Source organism: Pleurodeles waltl, chromosome 9, assembly GCF_031143425.1.
Source record: "Pleurodeles waltl isolate 20211129_DDA chromosome 9, aPleWal1.hap1.20221129, whole genome shotgun sequence".
NCBI classification, from domain to species: Eukaryota; Metazoa; Chordata; class Amphibia; order Caudata; family Salamandridae; genus Pleurodeles; species Pleurodeles waltl.
In genome coordinates this window covers 779,282,257-779,297,735 of record NC_090448.1, presented here as the reverse complement: position 1 = coordinate 779,297,735, position 15,479 = coordinate 779,282,257, and the positions used below count along the sequence as shown (strand labels likewise).

Below are 15,479 nucleotides of genomic sequence, written 5' to 3'. Positions count from 1 at the left end.
CAGCTTTCAGGGAATCTTCGTCAGCAAGCACCAGGACAGCATCCGGAGACTGCTAGGATCTGCTGAACTGCTGAGAACTACTCGGGACTGATCAGCACTGCTGCAAAGATCCAATGTCCATCGATATGTTTAAATTCCTAAAGCATTCTGACTCGTCATAGGTATCAGTTCATGTCACGCTGAATGGGCATCATCTAATAGACATTGATCACCAGATTCCAAGTTGAAATTTAACATTTCTTTCCCAGGATTGTCATGGGAACATCTTTCATCTGTGTGACTCCAAGCACATTTGTAACAATGTGAGTCTTATGTTTCACAAATGGTGAAAATCGCCGTTTGCGTCGCAAAATGGGCAGGTATGTTGTACCGTTGCTATTTTGCAAGTCAGTAGGCAATTACTGACTCGCAAAATAGGGATTGCGGCTCTCAATTAGGAAGGGGCGTCTTGAGGGCGTTCCTTCCTAATTGCTACTCGCAGGGGAATGTATAATTGTTTTGTGACCGTGAATGCGGTTGCAAAACAGTCGCAGTTAATAACGATTTGAAATTGGTGTTAACCCATTCGGAAATGGGAAGGGGTCCACACGTGACCCCTTACCCTTTGTGAATGGGAGCAAAATATTTTTACAGAGCAGGCAGTGGTCCTAGGGACCACTGCCTACTCTGAAAATATGAAAAGTAAACGTTTAATTTTTCTGTTGGGGATGTACCCCGTTTTCTTTTAAGAAAAACAGGCTGCGTTTTAACCCCCAAAAAATGTCTTTATTTAATAAAGCAGTCACAGACATGGTGGTCTGCTGTCCCCAGCAGCCACCATCCCTGCGAGTGTGGCCATTCCCAATGGGATCGCAAATTGTGATCTATCTCATGAATATTGATGAGGTAGATCATTTGCGACCCCCATTGGGAATCGCAATCCGTGTCACTGTTGTACTTTTGGTTTTGCGACTCCCAATTTGTGACCGGTCGTACATCTCGCCCAATGTTCTTCCGTCAAGGATACTATGCTACTTTCTCTCTATACCTAAACAGCAGAGCCTATTACCAATTAACTAAGATTCTCAAGAAAACATAACATTAAAGAAAGTTCATGTTACGAAATGATTCAGAATTTCTAGAACGGTACAAGGGGAATTAGAATAATGCATTTAATTAATATGCAGGCCTCGGAAAATCCTAAAAATTTTACTAGACCTGCAGGCTGAGTAACTTGAATAATCTACTCAGCCTTAACTGTAATGTACTTGACCTGTAAACCGGTCTCAATTGTGTGCTCCTAGGCAAATATTTTACTTTGCAGAGTCACCTTTTTCTTTATTCTCACATATGAGTGTACATTCAAATATGTGGGCTCAGCGTTTCTTCTGTACAAAAAACACTTGTTTGATTAAATTGACAAAATGTTTTCTCCATGTATAAATAGAATCTAGCCCACATATAGCGGACACAAGATCCATTACTTGCCTCTTAGTTTACTAATAGCGTTGCCTCCTGGGAAAAAGTGTTTCTAGGTTTATGTTTAAACACAAATTTTTAACAAATATATTACTAATGCATGATGTGGTTGCATTGTCATTTACAGAGAGAACATTTCCATGAAAAGTCCAAAAACCTTCCCACTAACTTGCAGCTTTACTGCTAAAACTATACAATTTATCAACAAATCTATGACAGTCGGATTTCTGAAAACATTTATTCTTTGCACTTCACCAAGTAAAGTTTTTGGATTTGTTTTCACATCTTTTTTTGGCCCACAGAGGTACAAACAATGGGCTTTCACAACTACTGAAATATATTTTGAAATGTTGATACAGTTGACTTGGCTATTTAAATGTTGTTAGGAAAAAACTGTCAAAATGATGGAACTCTGCAGTCAAAAGGAAAATTAATTGTAAGACAAACTGACTTTTGAGCCTGGTCTTTGAACACAGAGCAAATGAATGTGACAAGAAGAAGATTTAAAGGCCTCCTTCACTTTCTGACTCAACAGAGCACCTGTTTGTTGTCAACTCACGAGTAGGTCCTAAAAATAGTTTGACCTGATAAAATATGACTCGCCATAGTGCGTGGGCGAATTGAATTTTCGAGGTGGATATGTTTGAATAAAACACATATAATATGCAAAATTATAAATTTTGCATCAATAGTAATTTATTAATGAGTAATACATTTAATGTCAAACAAGAAAGCTTTGTTTACTGCATTTCATTAGGTACAACAAAGGAGTACACTTCTCACTTTTACACAGGTTTAACTTTTTAATCATTAAAAATTCAATATAGTTTCCATATGCACTTAGTGTAAAGCTTAATTTTATAGCATGTTGTTTAATTCACATGCCACCTAAGTCAATCTCTGGAATACAAGCAACTGCACATCTAATTGCGTGTCAGTGTAGCTTTCTACATTTTAGCCATTAAAACTGTGATTAACATAAACTATCACATTCTGATGACCTTTGTGAGATTAGGGGCTCTACTAAATGTTAGTCTACATCAGCCCTCCGCCACCCTTTGATAACAACTATGCCATTGTGAATTACTCCCACTCTCATTTTCAGTGAGACAGCATAAAACTTCAGAGGTTCATTTCCGGTAAGGTCTTCTGAAATCCTCTAACTGCTTGACGTTATTGTAATACAGGCTACTCCTAGTCTCCATTTCTCTCTCTTCTCTATTTGTAGTTCTCTTCTTCAGTATATTGTATAATAGGTAAAGTCCAGCTGCAGCTAGGGCTGTTAAGATCACTATCAATAGGAGTCTCAGTATGGTTCCCACAATGCCTCTTCCCAGATTTCCAACCATCTACCAATTGCTGTAAAACTACTTCCCACAGCTTCCCATGCACCTGTTGCTGTCTGTTCTTTCAGGTCTTTTTTCAAGTCCGCCATGTTTGAAAAGTACTTTCTCATCTTTTTACTATTGTCCGGGATGTATGTAGAACATTGATGCACATGTAGCATTTCGCATATTTCACCTTCCTTTGCGAGTAATATGTCTGAAGCAAGGCAATTTTGCAAAATTATTGATCTCCTAGCTACCATTTATGTGTCGATTAACAATATGGTATTAGCAGTGTCTGAAGATAACGTATCTACTATCGTTGACCTCATTCTTATTTTGATGTCATTCAAGATCAAACCTACTGATGGAATTATGGCACCAAAAATATGTCCTATAATTTCTCAAGCACTTGCTCCACTTTTTACTCTGGAGTTTGATTTCTCACTCCAAACTGGATGAATAAAATGTTCCACATGATAAATCTTTGGAATAACTACTCCCAGGTAACGTACCATACCAGCCTTTTGGCAGCTTGTAATAGGCATTTTTCCCACATATGAAATAGACACCTGGTATGGCAGGTCTTTGACCATTAAGCATAAGCATCCAAACACCTTTAAACAACAGCTCACTAGTACCAACAGAACGTGTGTGAGTCTTTGATTTCAACCTGTATATACATAAAAAAAAGCCAGGAATCCTTGATTTCCATCCACTGACTATGGTGCATCTCTCTCCCAATTCGGCAAAACTATCTTTCTGTTTTGGCTCTTATTGCTCTCCTTCTCTCCTCTGCTTTTCCAATGAATTCCTTTTCCACAGGAGTAAGAATGCAGGTTAAATTATTCTTGTGTGCATATACTGTTCCAAATGTCAAAGTAGGTTCAATGAAACCTCCCACATAATCAATGTTATTTGCGTTTGTAATACTACTTAAATGTTTCATGACAGGGCGAATTAAAAACACTGAATCATAATTTGAATAGAAATAATGCTGGTGATAACGTAATTCCTTCACTAATTAATGATGGCAGCTGTGTACACACCTAACAGTTTCCAACTTCCATTGTCTCAACGTATTCATACAACAACTTATAATACACATTTGCTGATAAATCACCTTTAGAACTATCAGTGTGCAAATACTTCTCATCTGTGAGAAAAGACTTTTGATCTGCAAAGGAATTTACGAAATTCAAAACAAGTGTGGGTGCAATCTGATCCGGATCACTTGCTATGGGCAAACTCAAACCTATAAACAATAATACAACCATGATAACTGTAACTGCTGCTAAACCTGTACATATATATTTACACTTACTACTTCTATTGCAGTTAGATTCCACAAATTCTCTAATTCCAGAGCAAAACATCCAAATTCAAAATCCAAAAAATCAAATCAGCTTTTGTTTATCACTCTTTTCAGTCCTTTTTTTTTATTTGTGAGCAAAGCAATTAAAAAAGTCTAAAAAAAAAAAAATGCAATTATTCCTTGATCTTCTAGAAAGTTCATCAAGAGTTTTCTTTACTTGCAAATGCTCAAACACTTCTACTGAAAGTTCAAATGTCTCTAATAAAGGCACAGTTCACAATCACTGATTATCAATTCAAAAATGTAACGTCCCTCTTCATCAACTAACCCTGCATTGGAACCTAACTTTGAAATCTCATTGTTAATCTCAAGAATATTGAGCTGGATTCAGATTATCACAATTCTGTTCCTAGTCATCAGCAGAATAAGATGTCCATTCAGGTGCTAAGTATGTTATGCTTAGCACTCTTTTTCTTTTTGAGTTTCTATTTACTTGACTCTCAGCTTCACTTTCACTTTGACCCAACTCGTCAACTTCTTCAGCAATAGTTGATGGTACTTGTACAGCAGGCAGTTATCTCTTTAGTGTTGCTTAAAAAAAAAAAAGGGGGGGGGGGGGGGGACAAGGGAAATTAATGTTCCAGTGTACAGTCTCCCGAATATGGTCAGCAAATGTGTAAGGTACACTGTTGCAAAACGAAGAAGAAAGAAGACACAGGGTAACCCTACTGTTAGAAGCAAAAGCCCTCACACATCCAATTGGATGTCATGCTTCATCATTGGGCATGCTCCTCGTCAGACCGGCGCTGCAATGTCTGGCGGGCTCCCCATAAAGGGGTCTCTTTGCCGGAGATCTTTTTCTAATGTCTGTGTGCCTTGAGGAATAGTAAGACGGGCAATGCTGCCTTACAAGAGCAACAAGGATAGGAGAGCAGGAAGTGATAAAATTGGCTCAAACCCACTCTTTCATCATACATTTATTAGATCAACAAAATGTTAGGGCAAAGATTAAAAAGCAGGTGGAGTGTGCTGATAGAGATAATGCTCAACCACTGTCTCAATCAAAACAACAAAGGGGAGGGACATTACCTTACACCCTATCTCAATGGGTCAACATGTTTTGGGTCTCACGGGTCCAGAGGGATCCAACAATGCTTCTTCAGGACCAAAACAATCAAATTACTTCTCCTTTTATAACTAGAAGACCTCAATGAGTCTGGAAATGTCAGACTACTAAGCTACGGTCACTTACTTTATCAAACTGCACATCAGGCTAGTCTTAGAAAGTAGGGGTTGCCCTGCGGACAGAAAGGTAAAAAGTGGCAGAACATCACACTTCTGATGTATGCCACAACATTCCATGCACACACAAATGTGAGTGGCATTCAGTGGGCAAAAAGTGAACTTAGTGCTAGTGTGGAAAGGCGTCAATGTGATGGATTACCGTCCCGAATTAAGAATACGGCTCCCTAGGAATCGCTTTCCAGGAGACAGGTGCAATCGCTAAAACCATAAAAAGATAAGTCATCAAAATATTGGTGAAATTGCTGAAATATGAAGTGCATCGTATAACAGGTGTAATGTATTCAGGGAACCTCCGATACCTTGACTAGCTAGAAAAAACATCCACACATATGGGGAATCCTAGTCATTGGAAACCCAGCATGAAAACATCCCTCCCTAATAAGCCAGTAACCACCAATCACATCTTATGACATGTCAGAAAAAATGCAATAGCTTAGTGACCTTTGGAAACAAAAAAGGGGAGGGGGCAACTATTAACCACTGGGGAGATAGGCAACGAAAGGGGGAGACTTAACTACGAATCTCAGACCTGAGTCGTCATTAATGAAGCGGAGAGAGAGTACTGAATACTAAGCTCAAGAATAATCATGCGCGGAGTCGTATGAAAAGGCAACATTTCTGAAGGATTCACAATTGTCCGGAACTCACTCGCTTCGAAATGCAACTGCCCAAGTCGCACTGTCGTTACAAAATGTCCCACTAGGCGTCTGTGTTGCGCTGCATTTCAAAACCTGTGTCACAGTATCCACCGGGCTGGATCCCTCAAGTCGTTCGGAAGGTTTACTAATTGTCAATGTCAGTATGTGAAGTCGTCTGCTAGACGGAGGTCTAATATTATGATAGGGGCCCTATGCCGAAAAGAAGCCAAGAGCCAGACAGACGAGACTCACACACACATGGACCAGTACTTGCTAGCATGCATCTGGTCCTCAGCTGTAGACCTACCCCAGGGCAGCGTTCCTGAAGATGGAATTAAAACGTGGGCGGCCCCGTTAAGAAGACTCTCGAATCCGGAAGTCGGGTCCGGGAGTTGGTTGTTGATAGGTTCCCTCAAGTCACATGGTGTGAACAATAAACATAAAAAAAGGATGTGGAGAAAAGTAACCCATTAACAGAGTCATGGAAAGGGGAAACCGGACTAGTAGAAGTTCGTATTTGATAGTCCATCTAATACAAGGTATAGACTGCGAGTCACATCAACCGAAGTCAGTAATAGAGCACACAAAAGTCAAAGGCTAGAGAAATTTTAAGGTAAATGCTCTAATAGTGGCAGCACACAAGTAATAGTGTCGTCGGCCGGTGAGTGGAAGCAGAAAGTACAAAAATCAACAAAAATAATGTAAGGGTGGGAATAAGTACCCGCAGCCACTAATGAAAATTACAGGCATATCAATTTCGATGGTGGATGTTTGGGGTAAAAAACTAATATCACCACCCAATAAGTTATCAATGAATAGAGTATAATGTATGTAAAGATGCTCAATTTATTAGCCATGCAAATATTTGGTCATGTCATCGGACAATGAGTAAACTACAAAAAGAATAAATTAAAAAAATGTAGGAAACAGTGGTGACATGCACATAATAATCATGACCACAAGTGGGAAAATGCCGTAAATAAATACCAGAGGTGGGGGATGCTTGTCACCTCTGTGGTTTGATCGTCACTAGTACACCTTAATGTGAGAGTTGTGACCAAGGGATTTCTTTGTTTAGCCCTTGGGTATGTTTCTCTAGTTTGAACACACAGCGCTGTTCGGTCTCAAATAAAGCCCTCAGGTTGCTCCCCGTCAATTCAAGGGAGTCTAAAACCACCTCTTTAGGCCAATTGTCTCCAGGTACAACTCTTTTATCTAGCACAACTGATCCTTTGTGAGCATCCGAGCTTGCATGAGTCAACCAATTCTGCCTCAAGCCTTCTGCACTGTCGTTGTTGTTTTTGACTCACTCAGAACTCCATCAGACCATGTCTGTGCTACAGCCACTTGTACAGCCCCACTAGTGTGGGTAACCTGATCCCTCGCACTCACTGTAACCGACCTTTTTGCCATAGGTGCCGTTTCATCAAGGGTACCTGGACCTTTGCTAGTGTGGCAGGCATGTACCCACTTTGGGAGACCAGCGCACTTCACACCTGTTGTCGTCACAAGGACCACTTTCCACCTTACATGTTTCTTAAGCGTAACCCTGTCACCAGGACATAGGTCATGACACAGTTGCTGCTGTACAGTAGCTTCTTGAACCTGATGAGACAAAGAACGCATCACATTAGCTAGCAGTTTGCAATAATCCATCACAAAGTGATCTGCAATGTTCCCAATAGCATTTGCAAGCACTGCTGGCAATCTTATAGTGTGTCCCATGATGAATTCATGAGGAGACAATCCTGTCTTCCGGTCAGGTGTGCTGCGGAGACTCGTCAGAACAAGAAGCAATGCATCTGGGCATTTCAGTGTTGTAGATGCACATAATTTCGCTAGTCTGGACTTCAGTGTTCCAATTGTCTGTTCTGCCAGACCTGAAGCTACTGGATGGATGATAACTGCAATGAAATCTTTGCTCAACTTGTTATGCCACACACATTTTAATGACCTCACTGTTGCAGTGAGTTACTCGGTCTGATTCTAGAGAAGTCGGGAATCCAAACCTAGGTGTCAACTCTCCAAGTAACAGCTGCGCTAGTATGAAACTATCATTTCTCCTAGTGGGTAAGCCTTAACTCATTGTGAAAAAAACAGACTATAACTAAAACATATCTCAGTCCATTGCACACTGGCAGCTCCTTAAAATCCAACTGTATTCTGTTAAACGGTCCACCTGACCTACCTATGTGACTCAGCGTAACAACTGTATGTTTCCCCAAATTCGTTTGTTGCCAGGTGACACATCGGTGACGTGGCTTCAGCATACACTCTAAACCTAGGATTAAACCATGTTTGTCTAAATGTTCTGATCAGTGCGTCTCTACCTATGTGTGCCTGTCCATGGTAATGGCTTGCTATTGGGGACAGTAAGCTAGCAGTCATCAAGAAATTGTGGCTCGTCTCTTCCTGTGTATCACTGTTCCACCCTCCAGTAAAGGAGCTACAACTAAAAGCACACTACCTAGTAACTTCATCTGCATAGGTATTACCCCGGGTACCCTAATCAGTTGATTTCCTATGGGCTAGGCATTTCACAATGGCAATTTTTGCTGGTAACTGTAATGCATTCAACAAATGATAAAGCGCTGTGAGGCCAGGGGAGGGGCAGGAGCCCTTTAAATCGTTATCGCGCTCCCGCCGTCGCGGGAAGCGCTGTGAGGCCAGAGGAGGGGCAGGAGCCCTTTATAAACACTTTCGCACTCCCGCCGTCGCGGGAAGCGCTGTGAGGCCAGAGGAGGGGCAGGAGCCCTTTATAAACACTTTCGCACTCCCGCCGTCGCGGGAAGCGCTGTGAGGCCAGAAGAGGGGCAGGAGCCCTTTAAATCGTTATCGCGCTCCCGCCGTCGCGGGAAGCGCTGTGAGGCCAGAGGAGGGGCAGGAGCCCTTTATAAACACTTTCGCGCTCCCGCCGTCGCGGGAAGCGCTGTGAGGCCAGAAGAGGGGCAGGAGCCCTTTAAATCTTTATCGCGCTCCCGCCGTCGCGGGAAGCGCTGCGAGGCCAGAGGAGGGGCAGGAGCCCTTTATAAACACTTTCGCGCTCCTGCCGCGGGCCCGTCCTGCGCCTGTCAGCGGCCGACAGGCTGGGCTGGGCCACCCCCCTGACATCTATCACCCAAGAAGCCCATATTGGACTTAGTCCCATTTGCTATTGTCAACTCCGTGTCCCCAGTCAGCTGCTCTACTAAATCTGACACCCTATCGTTCAACCTTGCACCTACACCAACACCAGATGGGCAAAAGGAAAGCAATAGAGGCAGGGGCCGGGGTAGTGCTAAAAGCCAAGCGAAAAAGGCATAAGCATGCAGCTAGCAGCTGCGTCATGGATAAAATCGACTCTCTCCTGGGCGAATGCAATGGAATACTAACTAGCCCCCAGGGAATTATTTCTACTGAATCTGAGGGGGGGGGGGCCTTCAATTAACAGGAAGGACGGCCCCATGAAAATCGCTGAGATTTTCGTGAAGCGTGGGCAACAAGTCACTGATACTACAGGGGTGTGCGAAAGTAGGAATGTTATCACCCATACCGCCCCCTCTCTAGCAGAAGACTTGCCACCAATGACTCCATCCAGCTCAGTAACCGTTTCAATCCCTTAACCAACATCCCTGAATCACACGACGACACCAACCCAGACACCCTGGCAGATGGGCCAGCAGCTACCAATGTGCACTTCCCTCATGTAACCCCACAGCATATTGAATGCATACAAGTACTAAGGAAAGAGGTCACAGAACTCAAGCATATGGTTAACACCCTACTTGCAATAGTAAAACAGCTAACCCACGCAAACAACACGATCACCACTAACCTTGCTCAAAACCCAATCCAATCAGGCATCACAACAAACCCGCCCAACTCCTCAGTTTCTAGCTACGTCGGTCCTCACCCCATCGGAGAAAAGACCACGAACTCTCACCAGACACCCTCTTTCTACAATTCAGGCATAGGAAACCCACTAGACATCTATCATAAAACCCCCAAACCCACGAGCAATACTGCCTCAAAATACTCTGCACAACCTGCCACTGATCAGTCCCATTTAGGTAATATAGTTCTAATGGTTAACGTTCCCAAGTTAACCACAATGACATGCAAGGAAGGGGCAGACTCTATCAAAAACAAGGCAATCCACTGGATTCGCCATGTTAGAGGCTGCAGATCCATAATACGCGAGGACCTAATTAATGAAGTACGACGGCCAGACCCGGGAACTCACTTTGATATCCTAAAACTGACACTCAAGAACAGGACCATGGTAAACAATTTGGTGGCCCTAGAGGCAAGAACAAGCCCACCAGCACACTCACGCATCCAGTTCAAACACCCCAAGCCACCCACGCTCCACGAGGAGTGCTCGAGTTACCACCCAGCAGTAAACCTATCCTCTCTTGCTAAATATGATTGACTCATAGCCTCCCCTTAAATCTGTGCAGGCAAACCTTGCAACCTTCTAACATCTATCACCCGCAGATCCTTCTTTTACCCCACCACTGCTTGTCCATGTATTCTCTCCCCTACCCATGACACCGAGACCACTGCCGGTCCACTGAACAATCATGACAACGACGCTCCTCCCATCTTGCAGGCATATTGCCCACCAAACCAAGTGCTGCTGCCTAGGCCTGCACGCACTTCCTGGACCAGGACCAGGCCAGTCCCAACAGAGGAACATCACCAACCACCGCAAGCCTCACGGGCAAACATTGGCACCAACCCATCTCTGCTCACTCAACCACATCTGTCAGACCAACCCCCGACAGCCAACCTTACAAACCCCAGGCATTCAGACAGGATAATTCAGCCACAATCTGGGGTACGACTTGTTTCATGGAACGTGGCAGGTCTGAAATCTATTCTCCCCCTTCCATCCTTCTGCTCCTTTATTGACGAACACGACATATGTCTCCTCCAGGAAACATGGTCACTCAATCCACTTTTCCGAACAGGCTACACAAATTTTCACATCCCCGCTGTGGCCAGTACGAGAGGCAGGCCCTCAGGGGGCCTGACAATCTGGATCAAAACATCACTTAGCTGCCATATATCACAGCTACCTACCGTCTCTCCCGACCTGTTAGGCCTTTGTCTATCCTTTGGGCCTGACTCTGTGGTGAACATCTTTAATATCTACACTCGAGGGGTCAGGGGGGGTCAAGTCTCCAAAACCCTCTGCGCCCTCGCAGCCCTCTTACAAAATTATCCCCGCCATCACAAAACCATTGTGGCTGGGGACTTCAACGTCACATTCGAACCCCTTGACTGGGACGATCTCAGGTCCACCCGCGAGGAAGATCAAGCCTGGTCTATCCCCACCCTGTCAATCCCACCCATCAAGAGATGGATGTCGGTTGCTATCCAGGTCAAATCACTGACCATGGAGTTTGGGCTCAGGGCGCTAAATGGCAGAACCAACTCAGACCCCAACGGTAGTCACACGTACAACAAAACCAACCACACCAGCAGAATCGATTATTGCCTATTCGATATAAGATTATGGCCTCTAGTCATCGATATGACGATCATCGAAAGAACTGAAAGTGATCATAATCCTCTCTGTCCACACATTAGCCCTAGGTAATCTCCCAGCCACGTCTAACTCCGCAGCAGTAGCTACCGAGGGTATTAGCCTGGCCAACAATAAAAGACACCTAAAATGGGACAAGATCGTGGCTCGGCCCGCACTCATCAACGCTGCCAATAACACCCTAAAATCCACACTAATGGGCCTAGAGGCAGGTTCTGCAACTCCCCACAAGGAAATAAGCTCAATCCACACCTCCTGCTTTAGGGATATCGCAGCTCACTTCTCAGTACCCCCAGCCCACAACGACAAACGACCCATAGGCAGGCACCGCTGGTTTAACAAAACGTGTCGGTCCCTAAACAAGCGCCTAGTTCAAGCCATTAAATCCAAGGACCCCACCGCCACCCGCGTAGCTAGGAAGTCCTATAAATCTGCAATACGCATAGCCAAGCGTGATCAAGATAACAAATGGTGGACAGCACTCAGCGACGCTGTGCGCAAGAGGAATTATAGTCTGTTCTGGTCCCTGGCAGCGCGAGGCCCAGAAACTAGTGGTTTGGACATTACAACCAACATTGCCCCAAGCGACTGGATAGTTCACTTTAGTAGTCTGTACTCCCCTGATCATGATAGCTCCACCCCTGTCTGTACGGGCCCCAACCTAATTCACTCATTAGCACCCACCACCGCAGCACCCCTGTTGTTTTCCCAAAATGATATAACCTACTCTCTAAGCACTATAAAACGCGGCAGGGCCCCTGGTTCAGACTGCGTCCCAGCAGACCTGTTCCCAACAGACTTAGCATCCTGGTCAAGATACATCACCATTCTAGCTAACGCAATAGCATCCGGGGCGCCAATTCCCGAGTCTTGGAAAGCGGCTATTGTTATTCCAATTTTTAAAAAGGGCGACAGATCACTTCCCTGCAACTATAGACCTATTAGCCTAATTGCCTGTGTCCAAAAAGTCTTCTGCCACTGCCTCCTAGGAAAGATCGAAGAATGGATGACTGACCGCGATATCCTTAGCCCCCTTCAAGCCGGTTTCCGAAAGAAGATTTCCACCACTGATCAAGCCCTCAGATTCCTATTATTATATTGGAAAACAAACTGTGGGTCACTCTCTCTCGGATGGGAATCCCGGAGCACCTTCTTGCCATTTTGATACGACTCCACGAGGACAACTATGCACAAGTCAGGTGGGGCAAAAAGGGCCAACTAACTGATAGAATCCACGTTTCCCGGGGTGTGCGGCAAGGTTGCGTACTTGCCCGACCCTCTTTTCCCTGTATATCAATGAAATTGTCCCCTTCCTCCTCAGACTGCAGGCTGACGCACCTTCACTTGGCACACAAAAAATCCCAGTCTTACTTTTTGCCGATGACACTCTTTTGATATCCAAGACCCCCAGTGGTCTAAGGAAACTCCTTGCGTGTTTCGAGCATTTCTGCTCATCACAGGGACTCGAAATCAACGCCTCGAAAACAAAATTAATGACCCTTAATCCCCACAGATCTTTCAAAGGGAAGTTTACTCTAGAGGGCTCCTCACTTGAGAAGGTGGGCATTTTCAGCTACCTTGGCATAACATTCACTGACAACATGTCCTGGAAGCCACACATAGGAAAACAAGCCCTTAAATTAAGACAAACAACTGGGGCTCTACTAAAAGATTTCCACCTCTCACACACAAAACCAATTCGCCCAGCATTACAGCTATACGAAGCTCAGGCCGTTTCCTCAGCGCTTTACGGGGCTGAACTTTGGGGCTATACCAAAACCCAAGACCTAACCACCGCTGAAAACAACTTCCTAAGAAACCTTGTGTCCCTCCCGCAAAGTACCCCACTGTTCCCTCTTTTCAAGGATCTCGGCATCAAACGCATTGGTCACAAAGCCCGCCTGCGACCTTTGCTGTACTGGCGGCGTCTCTGGACCACTCCGGAGCTCGACATCTTCACTGAAGCTCTACAGGTCATCCTAAAAGCCGACCATCTTCTCAGAATCCCCTGGCTACGATGCATCAAGGATTTACTTTACTCACTCGGGCTCGATGATCTCTGGAACTTACCAGCCACGTCAGTCTTTCCCTCGAAAAGCGAACTAAAGAAACTATACTGGCAAATGGCCAACTACGAAGACTCAAGGGCTGCACTCCACACTACACTATCTTGTGACTTTGCCAACCTAAAAGAGTCATGCAAGTACGAAGCTTTTTGGGACCTAATCACGGCCCCAAGGGAAAGGAAACTGTACTTCCAGCTCCGCATTGGAACACTCCCATTAAGACTTTTCACCAGTAGCTGGTCACACAATGAATCAACCGCATGCCCAGCTTGCAAAGCCCCCGTCGAGAATCTCCCTCACCTCCTTTTTGCCTGGCCCGCGTATACTGCCCCCGTAGGAAATGGCTGGCCCCGGCATGCAGACTACTGGGAGTACGCTGCTCTGCGCTAGCTCTGCGAATCCTCAGATCAGACACCAGGCCAACGCTAGTGATCGCCATCGCCAAATTCCTCGGAGCTAGTTGGCTTGTCGGAGGGAAAACTCTTCTGGATAAAGACTCCAAATTAGTCTGTCCCAATATCCTGCCCAGCGCATTTCATTTTATTTCATTTTATTCCATTTTTATTCCACTTTTTCCATTTTCTCTTATCTTTTACTCCCTTTTATCATCTTTACCTGCAATTTTATTATGTGTATTTATTTGTATTTATTACTGCTCGTGCTTTTTTGGATCTTGTAGCCGCAATAAAGCTCCTTTGAATTAAATTGATAAATTTTGTCACAGTATTGGATTGGGGAACCAGCAGAGGTCATAAAACCTCCTGGGACCCTAACTGCCCGAAAGCATGAACAACACCAACTTCTTTTTGACTATCAGTGAATATTGTCACTTTACGCTGTTTAAAAACAGCATGCTCTGGTAAGAGCAACCAATTCCTTGAGGCTTCTATCACACTTGAGACCGCAAGCTACATAACCTGCTCTCAGGGTCCTATATATCTCTCAAACAAGAGCCATCAACAAACATGACATAATTTTTGTCTAAGCGAACATCTTGAATATCAGGTCTTGGTTTGGTGCACAATTCAGTCACATCAAGACAGTCATGCTTAACCTCATCTTTGCGGACACTTGCACTTTCAACAGGAATGGGCATCAGGGTTTAAAACTAGATCTCTTGATATTCACATTCAGCGAGGCAATGGTCACTCGCTCATATTGGGTTAAACGGGCACTTGTCAGGTAGTGGATTTTACATGGGTTAACAAAATCTCCACTGAGTGGGAGATAAATATGTTCAGTGGATGTCCCATCACAGTGCTTTCACACTGCTCTGACGCTGAAGGCAGCAATGCCTTTTAACAAACCATGCAAAGCTGCAGCTACAGGATCAAGTGTGGCAGAAAAATAAACCACAGGCTTCTTTTTTTTTGCATTTCCATGCACCTGTGTCAAAACTGTGAGTGAACTTCCATGTCTCTTGCAGCAAAACAAAGAAAAACATTTGCTATAATTAGGCATTCCCAGAGCTGTGGCTTGGCATAAGCTTTCTCTCAGCTTTGTGAAGGCACATATGCAACTTTCATCCAATGGTACGGGATCAGTCACATCTAAAGTTTGGAATCAACTGACGAAAGTAGCCAACCATTCCTAAAAACATTCGGACTTCTGGAGGATTTATTTTCATGATTGCTGTTATTCTTTCATGTGACACTTTCCTCACACGTTTCTCAATGTGATGACCTAAATAAAGGATTTCCTTCTTGTAATATTGCAATTTAGCACGGGAACCTTTATGGCCATTCTCTCCTAAATGATTCAAAAGGGCAATGTATATTTCCTGCGGCTTCTCTGGTGTTTGATGCAACCAACAAGTCAGTGTACTGCATTAAGACTGAATGG

At 44.2% G+C, this 15,479-nt stretch overlaps 1 long non-coding RNA gene across 1 annotated transcript in view; it reads right to left on the bottom strand.

The window, feature by feature from the left end:
- The window catches only part of LOC138259964 (uncharacterized), a 70,287-nt gene extending 63,870 nt beyond the window's left edge, over positions 1-6,417 (bottom strand). The window contains exon 1 of the long non-coding RNA XR_011198779.1: positions 6,349-6,417. This is a non-coding gene — a long non-coding RNA (uncharacterized lncRNA). The remainder of the gene's footprint in view (positions 1-6,348) is intronic.
- Between the last annotated feature and the right edge of the window lie 9,062 nt (positions 6,418-15,479).